The 15,373-nt window shown below is 42.5% G+C and overlaps 1 long non-coding RNA gene across 3 annotated transcripts; it reads right to left on the bottom strand.

The window, feature by feature from the left end:
* Positions 1–11,290: 11,290 nt before the first annotated feature.
* On the bottom strand, positions 11,291–14,847 carry LOC136473005 (uncharacterized). Of its 3 annotated transcripts, XR_010762463.1 has the most exons (3): positions 14,400–14,847; positions 14,268–14,305; positions 11,291–12,520 (listed from the first exon to the last, which is right to left on the bottom strand). It is a non-coding gene; the product is annotated as an uncharacterized lncRNA (long non-coding RNA). The 3 variants fall into 3 exon arrangements; XR_010762462.1 differs by having other exon boundaries at positions 11,291–14,305; XR_010762464.1 differs by lacking the exon at positions 14,400–14,847 and having other exon boundaries at positions 12,594–14,390.
* Positions 14,848–15,373: the final 526 nt, after the last annotated feature.

Here is a 15,373-nt window from a genome sequence, read left to right as displayed (position 1 = left end):
GCAGTTCAAATCAAATTGTTTTCTTTGAATGGGCAAAAGAGTCTTTCAAAATTCAAATCAAAACTTTTGAAATGTCTCAAATATAGTCTTTAGCAACTCTTTTTGAATCTTTTAAACTTTAATACTCTTTTCAAATCAACTCTTATTCTTTGGTAAAATACTTTTGAAATTAAGTTTTGAATACCAACTCTTGAAAATGAGAAAACAAACTTAAACCCTTTTTGAACTTAGTTCGAATAAACTTTTGAAGAAGTTTTTCAAAGTTCTTGAATCAAAAGGTTGTTAATTCATTTTCCAAAATCTTTTGAAGATTTCATTTCAAGGAAAGAGCTTTAAATAGAAATCAAAACTAATCCAATTGTTTTCAAGAGTTAATCTTAGTCTTGAGCATTCTTACAACTCTTTGTATACGTCTATATCCTTGGTACGTGATGATCGAACTCCCAACCATAGCTAGCTCGAAGATCAATGTCGACGTGGATCCGAACTCCTTGTGGTTCATCAACTCGCAACACTCTTAGCTTGGCTACCCCCCTTAAGAAGAGATGGGATAGGGGCACCAACATCCAGCATGTAACTTTCTTCAAGGTGTATTATCATCCTCTGACATCCTAGAGAGCTTGTGGACATAGATAAGAGTAAGAAAAATCAATCCTTCCCGTAGATAGAAAACAGCAGTGCAGAAAAACATCCATATCTCAAGTTTTATTTCTCCAAAAAAGTTGCATCTTAAACCGTTGGAAACCTTATAATATTCCCCACAACTTTCTGTTAGACCACTTCTTCAGATTCTGTGGTTAACCTTGTCGAAATCTTTGCTCAACAGAAACTATTCCAGATTCCAGACAGCGCAGATGTATCACATTGTGATTTTCATATTTCCCAAACCAGAAATGATATCAAGGTGACTCTTGCGGGAAAAGAAAGATCTTGAAGTCTACTTTCACCCAGAATTTTCTCAAAATTTTTGGTTGCCCAGAGGTTGGAGACATAGGCCATAGAATTCAGACTGCTCCAGAAGACAGAAAGCAGGAAACAAAAGAAAGAGAACCCAGACTATTTATTTCCTTATCCATTATACTTTAAACCTTTAATATAAATGAAATTGTGAGCATAACCCACAAATTCACTGCACTCATTACAAAGATCCAACTCAACCATGATCATTTGGACAAACCACTCAAACACGAAGTACAAGCTCATTGCTAATCTTTCCTTCTAGCTACTTGGTAGGCATTCTTAAGAGAAATCTTTCTTATCAGGGCTTTAGTAGTTTGAATAGAGGTGATACTAGAAACTTTGCAAGAGATCAAGAACAATAACTCAAGGAGATAAGAAAATATAGCTCCAAGGGAGCTATCAAGGAGGGGAGACAATAGGACAAGGATTGGAAATATTCAATTCAATGAGTCAAGGAGGTGGAGAAATAGTTTTATAGTAAAATAGGTTTTTACAAACGACCAGTGCTAACTAGGCTTGTGTCCTACAGTCAGCATTACTTTGATACCACTTTGTAACACCCGATTTTAAAGACAAAACCAGATATACACTATATGTGAGTCCAGGAAGTCAAATCTCACATATAGCCACAAATAAGGGTAATATCAAGAGATAATACTTATTACATAACGTATTAGTATAAAGAATATAACCTTAGAGTATAGACAGTGGAAAGTCAACTCCGATCTTCTGGCGAAGACTCTAAATTCATAGGGACGACTGACTAGTTGACCATAAGCCTAACTCCTTCAGACTGGCAATCTAGTACCCATCCGGGATTTTCATTGGATGTAAAGCAAGTGTAAGCTCACCATGCTTAGCAAGTATATCAAAGGGATCTATGAGGCTCAAAAGGCTTGACACTATTTGACTGTGGTTCGCAATTTTAGTTGATCAAGTTTGAGCATCCTGAATCACTACTTCAATGAACAGTCCCAATTTCCAAGTGATATTAAAGTATAGTCAAGTTTATCTCAATTCCCAGTCATCCACCATCCACAGTAACCACTAATCTTGAAGGATCCAGACCGCTCGTATCCGTGAGCACGGCTGTTATAACAGGTTAATTATTTCTATAGAAATTGTATATCTTTACCCATCGAGCCGTGATTTCCAATGCTGGGGTTTGCAAGGCCCACTACACCTCTGATATCGTGTTTTCAATAAAGCCACTGGTTTAATTGAAATCATGGTAGACGTGACTTTTGATGAAACCGATGGCTCTCAAAAGGAGCAAGTCAGTGTTGAGATTATAGGTAATGAAGAAGCTCCACACAAAGCTATCAAGAAGCTTGCCATTGGTGAAGTAAAGCCCATTGAAGTATAGGATGAAGACAAAGACACCATTGTGCATGTTGATCATGATCCTACCATTCATCATGTTTCATCCAATGAACATGGTGAAGCTTCTACATCTAGAAACAATCATGAAAGAAGATCAAATGATGCACAAGGTCATTCACATGAAGATGGTGCTATCAATGGTGATGAGCAAGCTTGACCTCAACTCAACCATCAATAAAGAAATGAAGACAACCCTCCACAAGACCATGGTTTTGTTCCTCCAATTGGTCAAGACCATGATGATGAAGATGATGGTCCCATCCAAAGATCAACTCAAGTGCCACATCCAAGAGTTCATCATTCCATTCAACGGAATCATCCTGTTGATAACATATTAGGGAGAATTCGACGAGGGGTAACGACACGTTCCCATTTAGCAAGTTTTTGTGAACATTACTTGTTTGTTTCTCCTTTGGAATCTTGTAGGGTGGAGGATGCACTTGATGATCTGGATTGGATGATAGCCATGCAAGAGGAGTTGAACAACTTCACTCAAAATGAAGTATGGTCCATAGTGGAAAGGATCAAGCAAAATGTGATTGGAATTAAGTGGGTCTTCCGCAACAAGCAAGATGAGCATGGTGTGGTGACAAGGAACAAGGCTAGTTTGGTGGCTCAAAGGTTCACTCAAATTGAAGGCTTGGATTTTGGGGAGACCTATGCACCGGTGGCAAGGCTAGAATCAATTCATATTCTACTTGCTTATGCTACACATCATGATTTCAAGCTATATCAAATGGATATAAAAAGTGCATTTCTCAACGGCCCTCTATCTGAGTTGGTATATGTAGAGCAACCACTAGGCTTTGAAGACCCCAAGTATCCCAACCACGTCTACAAGCTCGACAAGGCACTCTAAGGGCTCAAACAAGCCCCTAGAGCTTGGTATGATTGCTTGAAGGATTTCCTACTCAAATAAGGGTTTGAGATAGGAAAGGCCGATGCTACTTTATTTACTCGCAAAGTCAATAATGATATCTTTGTTTACCAAATATATGTCGATGACATAATATTTGGTAGTACTAATGTGACTTTTTGTGAGGAATTTAGTAGGATCATGATGAATAGGTTCGAGATGTTCATGATGGGAGAGTTGAAGTTCTTTCTTGGATTTCAAATCAAGCAACTCAAGGATGGCACGTTCATAAGTCAAACCAAGTACACCAATAACATGTTGAAGAAGTTTGACATGGACAAAGCCAAGCCCATCAAGACACCCATGCCAACCAATGAACATCTTAACCTTGATGGAGGAAACGACATCGATCAAAAGGTATATCACTCCATGATTGGATCCCTCCTTTACCTTTGTGCATCTAGGCCCGATATTATGCTAAGCATGTACATGTGTGCAAGATTTCAAGCTAATCCGAAAGAATATCATTTGATGGTTGTTAAGAGAATTTTTTTTATATCTAGTACACACTCCTAATCTTGGCTTGTGGTATCCTAAGGGATCCACTTTTGAGTTACTTGGCTATTCCAATTCGGACTATGCCAGTTGCAAGGTAAACTGAAAGATCACTACTGGGACTTGCTAATTTATTGGTCAGTCTTTGGTGTCTTAGAGCTCTAAGAAGCAGAACTCTGTTGCTTTGTCCACCACTGAAGCCGAGTATGTGGCGGCTGGTGCATGATGTGCCCAACTATTTTGGATGAAGCAAACTTTCAATGACTTTGGTTGTGAGCTAACCAAGATACCCCTTTGTGTGACAACGAGAGTGCCATTAGGTTGGCAAACAACCCTATAAAACACTCTCGAACAAATCACATAGACAATCGGCATCACTTTTTGAGAGACCACAAAGCCAAAGGAGATATCGCAATTCATCATGTGAGCACCAAAAAGCAACTAGCTGATATCTTCACAAAGCCCCTAGATGAGTCAAGATTTTGTGCTTTGAGGAGTGAGCTAAATATCATTGATCCTCGTAACATGGCTTGATGTCTTGCACATACTTTGTTTGATCTAGCTAGGAGAAAAGATTTGTGAAAATATTGTGTGATGCTTTCAAAATCTATTTTGTTGTTTTCATATGTGACTATTACCTTATAATGCTTGATTGAAATCTAGTCACATGTGAAAATGTTAGTGTCCATCATATTTTTGCCCCACATGGCATGGTGAGTTGGAGCTAGGATTTTTTTAGTCTTCTTGTGTTAGAAGTCCCGACAGCCGGAAGTCCTGGCTCCCGCCAGAACTCCTGACTGCCAGAAGTCCCGGTGCAGCGCTAGAACTCCTGACGTAGATCTAAATCGATGCCCCTTTGACCGCGCATTTTGACCTAGGGTAAAAGCGTTTCACTGTAGCCCGACCCAGTAACTCCACTCTTTCCTCTCCCACTTGCCCATCCCTCGCTCACCCACTGCCCCCACGCCATCTCGTGCCACCCTCGTGCCACTGAGAGCTCTAGCCTCCCCGAGACCTCCGGTTCCCCCGCTATTTCGCCTTCCTAGAAGCCCCGTCGCCCCTCCTCCTTTTCCTCTCTTGGCTCCAGTGACTTTGTCGGCGTTTGGCATCCTTGGTGGTGTTGTGTCCATGGATTTGTATGAGGACGTTGCTCATGTTGTGGATTCCGCCATCTTTCTCCATCTTCTTCCCTTGTTCAAGGTACTACCGTGGTGCCCTAACCCTAACTCCAATGTACCTTGGATTTTGCCTCTATTCTTCGTCCCTCTCTCCTCCTCTACCTTCCTTGTTTGGATGTGTGTCTCAATGTGAAGCCCCATGAATGGATTTGCAATGTTGAGCGTCAGAGGTCCCGGCACCCACCAGAGGTTCTGACTGTCAGAAGTCCTAGCTCCCAGCCGGAACTCCCAACTCTGTGGTTGCTACTCCATTCATGTTTCTTCATTTCAAGATGTTTGTTCATTTTTCTTTGCCTTGATTCTTAGTTCCGCTTTGTGTTTCTCACAGCAATGGTGTCTGGTAGTGAAGATAGTCCTCCCCATCGTCAGGAGAAGCACTCTAAGAGGAATAATGACCTCGCCAGCACATCCAAGCCATCGAGACACACCAAGGCCACTTGCCCCCATGATGGTGATAGTGATCATGGCCATGGCAGAAGTGCCCGTGGTCATGGCACCCATGGTCCACACCCATTGGTTGGTGCCGTGGCTCAAGAGTTTATCCTAGGTCTTGGTGCTGTCTGATGAGTACAGGCCCGATCTTCCGAGAGGTAGCCGATAAGTTCGATTTTGTGGAGATCTCAATGTTGGCGATTCGGCTTCAAATCAAACGCGATTCGAACCCTGCAACCGTTACACCACTACTACGTTGGTTATCAACCAAGCACAACTTGATTGACCTCGCCAAGAAGGCTTTTCCTGCCAGCGAATCGAAGAGCACAAGCAAGAAGGTAAAACACGCAATCTGAAATTGCAAATATGAATGACGCGAACATCAATAGAGGATTCAAGAACTCAGTTCCAAAGGACTAATCAACACAGTGGAGGAGATCAAGAACGGGGGCCCTGGATCACTGTAAAATGATTTGTCACCACAGTTACAATGAACGATTTAGTTTCTCGATGGAAAACTAAACTCTAAACAAAAACCCAATTGTGTAGCAGTGGCGGTGGCTATGTTTATAGTCTAAGACTCGGCCTAGGGTTGGGGACGGCCAGGGGTTGGACACCCACAACTTGGGCTTAAGGCCCGACACGATACATGGCCAAGTTGGCCCAAATAGGTGACGCAGCACCTTGCCGTGGTCACACAGAATGATCCACGGACCTTCTGGAGCTGGGACCAGATCCAAAATGACGGCGTCGTCGTCCCCTTTCCAACGCATCCAAGAACAGCCTGTTTTGATGTCGTATGAGAAAGTTATGACTGAAACAGTGACGACGTGTCTACTGAATCCGAGGGCGACGTGGCAGCTGAGTTGGGAACGAATTGCAACTTGGGGAAGACCATGGCATCGGTGTGTCCAGCATGGCGATGTCCTCATCATCCTCCCCTTCTTGAATTGGAGTCGTCCTCGACTCCATCTTGGCGATGTCCTCATCACTGTCCCTGTTGTTGATCCTGCTGAGGAAACTCTTGATCAAGCTGGTCGGACCATCGCCGATGATGTGTGCACCATGACCCCGCCTTCAGGTCCATGCTAATTTGGGGTCAGCCAGTTGGTTCCGTTCCAAGGTCCTACTCCATCCATTTGGGAGCCTCAGCGCACACCCAATCTAGCTGGTGGTTACACCCCACATTTGATGGTTGACTACCATCACAAGGTGTTTGAGATCCGTCGTCAGTGTGCTCAATCCCTCTATGATGAGCCCAAGGATTTGAGGATAGAGTACGGGTTCTGGCAACCATTCCACTTTGACTTCTATCATCATTTGGTCTACCTCTGCTACATCAACAAGCGTGAGCCTCCGGTGATTCCAATGAAGTACATCGACACTTACAAACTTGGTAAGATGCCTGAATTGGAGATTAAGCAGTTGATCCATGACTTGAAGAGGATGGGGCTTGAGCCACTAATGGAGTTTCGCAAGCCATGGAACAATGAGGTGATTTGTTAGTTTTATGCATCCTATCACTTGGACACTCATGAAAGTACTCATGTCATTCATTGGACCACTGAAGGGAAGCACTACAAGGTTGCCTTTCCTACCTTTGTTCTTGGTTTGGATCACAAGGATCGCCGCTCTACCGCCATTTCTGAGATTTTAGCTCTTGCTTTGGATGAGTACTAGTACATGTATTTGGATGGTCATCGCGCTGATGGGCAGATAGTTTGGTTGAAGCCTTACTACTATGTGCTCAATAACATTCTTCTCTAGATCTTGTATCCCAAGAGCAGTGACTCTACACATCTACGTGATGGCTCACATGTTGTCCTTGATTGCTTTGGTGATGAGTTCACCAAGTTTTCCATTAGTCAGTACCTTTGGGACAAGATCTTCTAGGCTAGTGAGGATGTGGTGAAGCACCACCCTTATGCTCCTTATATCATGCATACCATTGAGCAAGTGTCAGGCATTCACTTTCCTACAAACGCCCCTCACAAAGTGCTCAAAATTTCCAACAAGGTGTCTCTCCAGGCGAAGAGAGACTTGGAGGAGGCAGCCAAAGCAAAGGCAAAGGAAAAGGTGCTTCAGGTTCCTCCACAAGAGCTTCTCCACCATGTGGCTCTCGCTCTCTGTGTGCTCATAGTGAGGAGCTCAGTCCTCCTCCGGTAGTAAGCCTCCCAACAAGTTCAAGTTCTTCATGAAGTACATGTTTGGGGCTTGTTGTGCTAGTGCAGAGCGTGAGCAAGAGATGCTTGTGAGGATGCATTGAATTGAGTAGAAGCTTGATATTCACTCTGCACCACCTCGAGCTTTGGAGCCTCTTCGTGATCCTTTTGAGCTTTATGATGAGGCTTGCAAGGAGTATTATGGTGAGTCATCCGATCCGCCCCGTCGTCATGGAAAGCAACAAGCCGATGCGGAAGATGAGGAGTACCATGAGGAAGATGATGATGATGATGATGACGACGACGATGATGATGGTGGTGACCATAATGATGACGAGGACTATGACATTGAGTAGTTGTTTCTTTCACGCGGCCTACCCCTTTTGGCACTTGTTGACAAAGGGGGAGTATTAGACTTTGATCTATCTATATAATAAGTTAGTTGGCTTGGTTCGAGACTTTAAAATTTTTTAGCTTGTATGAACTATGTCGTGTGGTGGCACTAAGTGATGGACAACTATATGTATTTGTGTGTGATGGATGATTGTAGGACAAGTAATGCTTATTATCTATCTTATTAGCGTTCGTGCTTGTCTTTACTTGTGCTTGATGATTGTTATATTTTGGATGGCCATGTGTTGGTTAAAGTTCCTACTTTGTGATCTTGGCCATCATCTTCTTTTTATTTGTTTGTGAATATAACTTGTCATATTGCATATCTTTTTCACGTATATATTTGTTCACACACTTGTTGCACCCCACGAATTGCAAAATTTAGGGGGAGCTCTTGTATCTTGATATATGCAAATGATGGATAAATGATCATCATTAAAATTCAAATTCATTGCATATATTAAGGGGGAGCTCTACATAAATTTTGGGGTTCAAAGGCTTTAAATTCTTTCATTCTTATAAAAGCCTAAGTTGGTTGTCATCAATTACCAAAAAGGGGGAGATTGAAAGTGCATTTGCCCCCTATGTGGGTTTTGGTGTATTGATGACATCCAAATTAGAGACTAATGAGATCTTAATGAGATATATTGTAGCTTCAGCCCCATGAAAGTTTTAAAGAGTTGATCTAAGATGAAATGGTATCCCTCAATTCTTGAAGATGAAAAAGGTGGACGAACTCAAACTGCTCTCTAAAGCTTTTATATTTTGTTTTGGGTTTAGGTATGCCATACTATAAAGTGGGATGCAAGTTGAGGTGGTCTAAGGAAAATAGAGTGCTCAAGCATAAAAATAAAATTAAAAGAGAGACACTCAAGCACCTCACGAACACTTAGATATAGTTTTTGGGTTTTTGGCCGTCGAAAGTTCCGACGTTTGTCGGAAGTCCCGACTTCCACTGGTAGTCCCAGTGCCTTAGGACTTAGACGCCTGGCTCGCCTGACCATCAAAAGTTTCGACAGTCACCGGGAGTTCCGACGATAGTCGAGCAAGCCCAGTGGTCTACACGTTTGAACAGTAGTTTTCAGTAGCGCCGGAAGTTTCGGCGATCTGTGTCGGAACTTCCGACACAGATCTGAACAGTTGGATTTGCCTATGAGTATAAATACCTCTCTTCTCTCTTCTAACTGTTACCCACTCATTCATTGTGACCTAACTCTGTCCAAAACTCCTCCCAAGCATTCAAGACTCCCCTTTCCTCTCCCCTTTGCTCCAAAACTTCGATTCCCTTAGAGATTGAGTGAAAGGAGAGTGGATTGAGTGAGAGAATCAATTTGGCAAGCTTGAGCACTTGATTTCTTTGTCAAGCCAGTTGGATTTCCGTCTATTACTCTTGGAGCTTTGCTCCTAGCCGGCTAGGCGTCGCCCAAGAGCTTCCATCTTGTGGAAGAGCCTTGGGAAGTTTGTATTACCCTTGATTTCTTAGTGGAAAGCCAAGTGACCTTTGTGGTTTCCTTGAGAGAGGCAAGGAGGTGGAAGAAACTCTGACCTTTGTGGTCACCTCAACAACGAGGACGTAGGAGCTTCTTTGTGGGGTTGCCGAACCTCGGGATAAATCCTTGTGTCTCGCGTGCTTGTAGTTGTTGTGATTTGTGCTATCATATTTGTTCTTGATTGTTTTCTCTTCGCCCTAATGCACCTCTTAGGGTTTGAACTCAATCTACGGAGTGGAAGCTTTTCGGTGTCAAGGGAGTGACTCTACGTGTCTACCTAACCACTTGGAAGTGGGGTTGTAAGAAATCTCGGACTCAAAGTTCATTTTTGCACTTGTAGTAAAATCCACGTAGGAGTCGGAACTCCCGGCTGTTTGCGTCGGACTATCGGGACTTCCGACAGTTGCTGACATTTGACTTTGAGTTTGTGTAGAATTTTTTAGATATGTCTATTCACCCCTCCCCCTCCGGGCATTATTTAGATCCTTTCAGTACCCCTGGCCCAATCTGTGGCGGCGCGGGGCAGGCAGATGACGACGATGATGATGGTGCGGGATTGGCATGAGGGTGGGGAGAGACGAGAGTGGGAGAAAACGGCGTCCGGGTCCCTCCTGTCGGTGCACAGGGCACTACTGTAGGAGCCAAGGTGCATTCGGCGAAAGGTGACACAAGCGCTTCGTGCTGTTTAGGCGTGTAGATGTAGATGTATAGTACGTCCTACTTTTGAAATGCAGGCAGTGTTCGTCTCAAACTCAAACTGTGTCAAGCTTTGATTCCTAAAAGTGATTTCCAGTTTAGAAATGTTTGGATCCTGCTACACAAACGGATTAACAACTAAAAGATATATCAGTGTCTGGGTCATCAATAATCTAAACTATCATCATATTTAGGAATGAAAACAGTCATGACAAATCCCGTTCCGTCACGTCTCAAATTATGCATTTAATCCGCTTGAATTCGTATTGATGGTCATGCCGACTGTTTTTGTTTTTTTTTGTTTCTGGTAAATCTAGAAATAGGACAAAAATTATATGACTTTTTTTAACGATTTTGCTTTTTCCTTTTTTTTACTGGGATATCCTAGTTTTGTCTACATAGGATAGATATCCTGTTTTAGAAAGTGCAATAATGCAGCACAGCCATTTATGCCACATCATAGTAGCCTTGTCATCTTATAGTCTTGCACTCTTATACTCTTGTCATCTTATGAACCTTACGACATGATCTAGAATTATATATATGCTGGGTTCTATGTGTCAATGTTCACGTTTTGTCTGTCTATATCCTGTCAACACATTTCCGTTTGAATTGATTCGTTTTTTATTTCCGATGAATCCCGTTTTTGTTTCTGTTTCTGGCCGTCCTGATTTCGATTTCGTTTCCATATTAAAATGTAAAAGTAATGGGAGAGGATATATCCCAACCGGTCCCATTCATTTTCATCCCTAATCCTCTTATTACTACTAGCAGACTCTGTGCTTGCAACGACAAACAAATTGTTGTGCTATCATCTGTACCCGTTCATACCAATAATAATGAGCCCTATCTTGTTGTGGATTTTAATTACACTTGGTCCAACCTTATTTCAATTAAATCAAATAAATTCTAAAACCACAATATATGTTAGGTGCAATAAAAGATTAATCACGTACGAGACATTGACTCTACTGAAATGGGAGACTATTAGGTTAACAAACGTGGAAGGCAAGCGTGTGGCTCAAGCTTAGACGGCCAGGCCACGACACAAGTTATGCTTACTAGTGGAGGGTGCGCGCCATTGCGCGCATAGGCAAAATATGACTGAAATGTAAATGTTCCAATGTGCAATACAAGCATGAAACTGAACTAATGCATGGGTTTAGTATATCAGGAATTCAAGACTTTGAAAAAAGGTATTGGATCCTTTACTCATTCCTGAGTATATAGTCAGGACAAAGTATTACAATGAACAAAAGTGAACTGATCTACATAGAAGAATTTTCAGAGTGGTAGACACTCTGTACTTGGAGCCAATTACAGACACTCTGGTATGAAAGGAAAGGGCATAAAAAATCTAAAAATTAGAACTTGAGTTTGGGAAAGACCGTACACTGTACTTACATAGAACCAAAATAAATATTGAAGCAAAAGGTTTACAGGGAGTAGGAGAATTGACTTGGGTCAAGCGTTAAATGGTAGAGAGCAGGATGTATACCTAATCATTCAGAATCTGTTGGAGCTCGGATGATCTGAGCTGTTGGCGACTTGAGTGGGTATGAATGGCCTATTTAGATGACATCGTACTTGTACCGAACAGAACCCATGTCTTGGGCTCATGGATTGTGTGATTAGCCTACACAAAGCAGTGAAGCGAATAATATTTTCGAGATAAATGCGACAATTCAGAAGAGGAATCAATATACAATGTTAACTGATTGCACGATGAGAAGTGAATAAAGAAGAAATTATGTGTAACAGCAAAGCCTTATAATGTTCTTAAATCATGGCCGAAAAAAGAGTAGTCATTCAAACTATGTAACTGCTGTTATTAGGTAAGCAGACAGCCAAATGAAATATGCAAGTAAATGAACATGCATCACACAGGCATGGTTGTACATGTTGTCTCTACTTGGAGCCAATTATAGACAGTATGGAATGGGGGGAAATTGCATAAATATTTTTCTTAATTTTTAACTTGAAAAGTTTTTTTGAAAATTAGCAATATATCGAAGTGGTCTGAAAGGCAAGGCACGGCGAAAGACTACGAACCTTAAGTTTTGGACCCACATGATGGAAGAGCAATACTGAATTCAGACCAACTGCGTACTAAACATATACTTGCATCTGTCCTATGATCCATTTAGAAGAAGCAAAACACAGCAGCTAGAAACATGGAATTGGAAAAGTGTCAAAAAAAAGTTGTTGCTTTGAGGGGAGAGGAATAATCATACCAGAAAGGACACTAGAAAGTGGGTTCAAGGTGAAGCAGAGTCTTGCAGATTAGGTGTCAATGTACAAACTGCATGCCGTGGAGATGAAGGTGAGCTTTTTCAGCGTGGTTCACAATCTTGCGCAGTCCTTGAACTCTATCTACACTTATACCAACATTCTCATGTATATAATTCAGTGTGCCTGTCAAACAGAGAAAATGCTCAAAACCTCCATTATTGATAACTTACAACATAAGAGGCATTTCATATCTTGCCTTCTCAACTACATATAGCCCAAACGATCTTCTATGGCAATTTCAACTGAATTGCTGGGGCGTCACACTATTTTTGGAGGAAACAAACTTTTGAGAGGCACAGATGGCGTGACACAAACAACAAACAATGTTACTTAAGTTCTGTATATGGCCTCCTAGGTATTGAACATGAGATCAGCTCATCAAATGTGTCAGGGAAAACTTTTACAAAATCAGTGATGGATTCTCATATGAATTTCTTTGTTTCCTTTACACAAAGCTAATCAATATGGAAATCAGTTCACCAAATGTGTCAAAAGTAAGGTTCCTCCTAAGATTCTCCTTGTTTTGACTACATAGGCTTTTTCGAGCCACCAATAGTCATATTGAACTTTTTTGAAATAATTACCCCACAAAAATGTGAAGAGTGATCTATGCTTGGATCAGTAACACGACAGTACTGTAGTTCGGTAATGTAATAACCAATCTAAAATCTTTAGTCCTGGCCTCCACATATTTTGCCCAACATGCATAGTTTTCCAAGGTTTTCTACTTTGTATTTTGGAATCAATAAATAGCAGTTTGATGTTCTATTATTGTCATAGGGAAAAGCAATCAAGTTTCAATCCAAAACTAAAATTAGAATTAGAAAGAAAACACGAAAATACCCTAATGACTTTTAGCTCTATCTATTTCATTTCTCGCCGGTAGGAGCATCCAGTTTAACCTACACAACACTATTTTTGGAGGAAACAAACTTTTGAGAGGCACAGATGGCGTGACACAAACAACAAACAATGTTACTTAAGTTCTGTATATGGCCTCCTAGGTAGTGAACATGAGATCAACTCATCAAATGTGTCAGGGAAAACTTTTACAAAATCAGTGATGGATTCTCATATGAATTTCTTTGTTTCCTTTACACAAAGCTAATCAGTTCACCAAATGTGTCAAAAGCAAGGTTCCTCCTAAGATTCTCCTTGTTTTGACTACATAGGCTTTTTCGAGCCACCAACAGTCATATTGAACTTTTTGTTAATAATTACCCCACAAAAATATGAAGAGTGATCTATGCTTGGATCAGTAAAATGACAGTACTGTATTTCGGTGATGTAATAACCAATCTAAAATCTTTAGTTTTGGCCTCCACATATTTTGCCCAACATGCATAATTTTCCAAGGTTTTCTACTTTGTATTTTGGAATCAATAAATAGCAGACATATCTGACCTTGCAGAGTTTGATGTTCTGTTATTGTCATAGGGAAAAGCAATCAAGTTTCAATCCAAAACTAAAATTAGAATTAGAAAGAAAACACAAAAGTACTTTGATGCCTTTTAGCTCTATCTATTTCATTTGTCGCCGGTAGGACCATCTAGTTTAACCTGCACAAGGAAATCTCAATTCCAATTCTTCTATGTAATGTAATGACTAAGAATAACATGCCTAAGTGATCTATTTATGAACGTCAAGAAGAGAAGAACGCAAGTACATGCAAACTAACTGTGCATGCTATTCATTCAAGTAGAGGGGTCAGTGCGCTCAAAGCCACCAAACTGATCTGACGTGGACCCGTGCCAGTCTGAATCTCACACACATCAAACTGGAATGGACATAAAAACCCTAGAGTATGAACCAATTAAATTGGAGGGGAAATCAGAGAAATCAAAACTGAAATTAGAGGAGGTCCGAGTACCTGCTAGGCTGAGGGAGCGCCTGCCTATGGAGAAGTCGCTGGGCTCAGTAAAGGTCAGGGGGAGGGATGAACCAATTAAATTGGAGGGGAAATCAGAGAAATCAAAACTGAAATTAGAGGAGATCCGAGTACCTGCGAGGCTGAGGGAGTGCCTGCCTCTAGAGAAGCCGCTGGGCTCGGTAAAGGTCGCGGGGGGGGGGGGGGGGGGGGGGGGGGGGGGGGCGTGAGAGAGAGAGAGAGAGAGAGAGAGAGACAACAGCCAGCTAGGGTTTCGTGGGAAGCAGTAGCAGACGCAGACCGGCAGGAGGAGGCAGCGGCGGGGGTGCAGGCACGCAGGCGGCCATCGGCTGTGGCCGTGCGCGCAGCGCCATCGCCGGTGACGGCCGCAGACAGGGCATGTGCTGCGGCGGCCCGGGGGCGCCATCGCGCCCCGCCAGCACCTCGTGCGATGAGCCGGCTGCGCTGGCCCGGCCGTCACGCCGCGACGCGAGGGGGGAGGAGGGCGAGGGCGGGGGCGGGCGCCGCCGTCGCTGAGCCTGCGTCGGGGGAGAGAGGGAGATTGAGAGAGCGAAGAGGAGAGACAAAAGGAAGAGGAGAAGAATCTAGAATGTGTGAAGTAGGAGCCAGAGTATATATTTGTTTACCTGGATTCAGACGAAAAGCCGGAGAAGCCGCTGAGAAGCTAAGGAGAGGTCGGAGAAGGTGAGCAGAAGCAGGAGAAGCCGCTTCCGGCGAGATCCGATCCAAGAAATCTGGGCCGCTCGACGGAAGATCGGATGGTCAGGAGATTTCGGGGTGACTTGGATGGTGTTTCTGGCGGACAAAGCAAAGTGCTTTGATAAGAGTATAGAAGTAGATGCAACGCCGGCAAGATTTCTGCAGTTCTAAACTGTAACTGACGTCGTGATCGTGAAGGAGGATACAGTTTCTATATGACATCAGACTCCTACCATAGATCTACGTTTGACATCCCTAAAAACGGAAATGAGAAGGGTGCGAGTCCACGGGCAGACATGAGAGCGAGGGAACGAGAGAATGAGGAATGGACGATAAAAATGACCATCCGTTAAATGTGTTCCCATTCTTCTCTTTTTCTATATATGTTT

Source organism: Miscanthus floridulus, chromosome 8 (assembly GCF_019320115.1).
Source record: "Miscanthus floridulus cultivar M001 chromosome 8, ASM1932011v1, whole genome shotgun sequence".
Classification (NCBI taxonomy): Eukaryota; Viridiplantae; Streptophyta; class Magnoliopsida; order Poales; family Poaceae; genus Miscanthus; species Miscanthus floridulus.
Note: the sequence above shows the minus strand (reverse complement) of the source record. Positions and strands in the feature narration are given on the sequence as shown.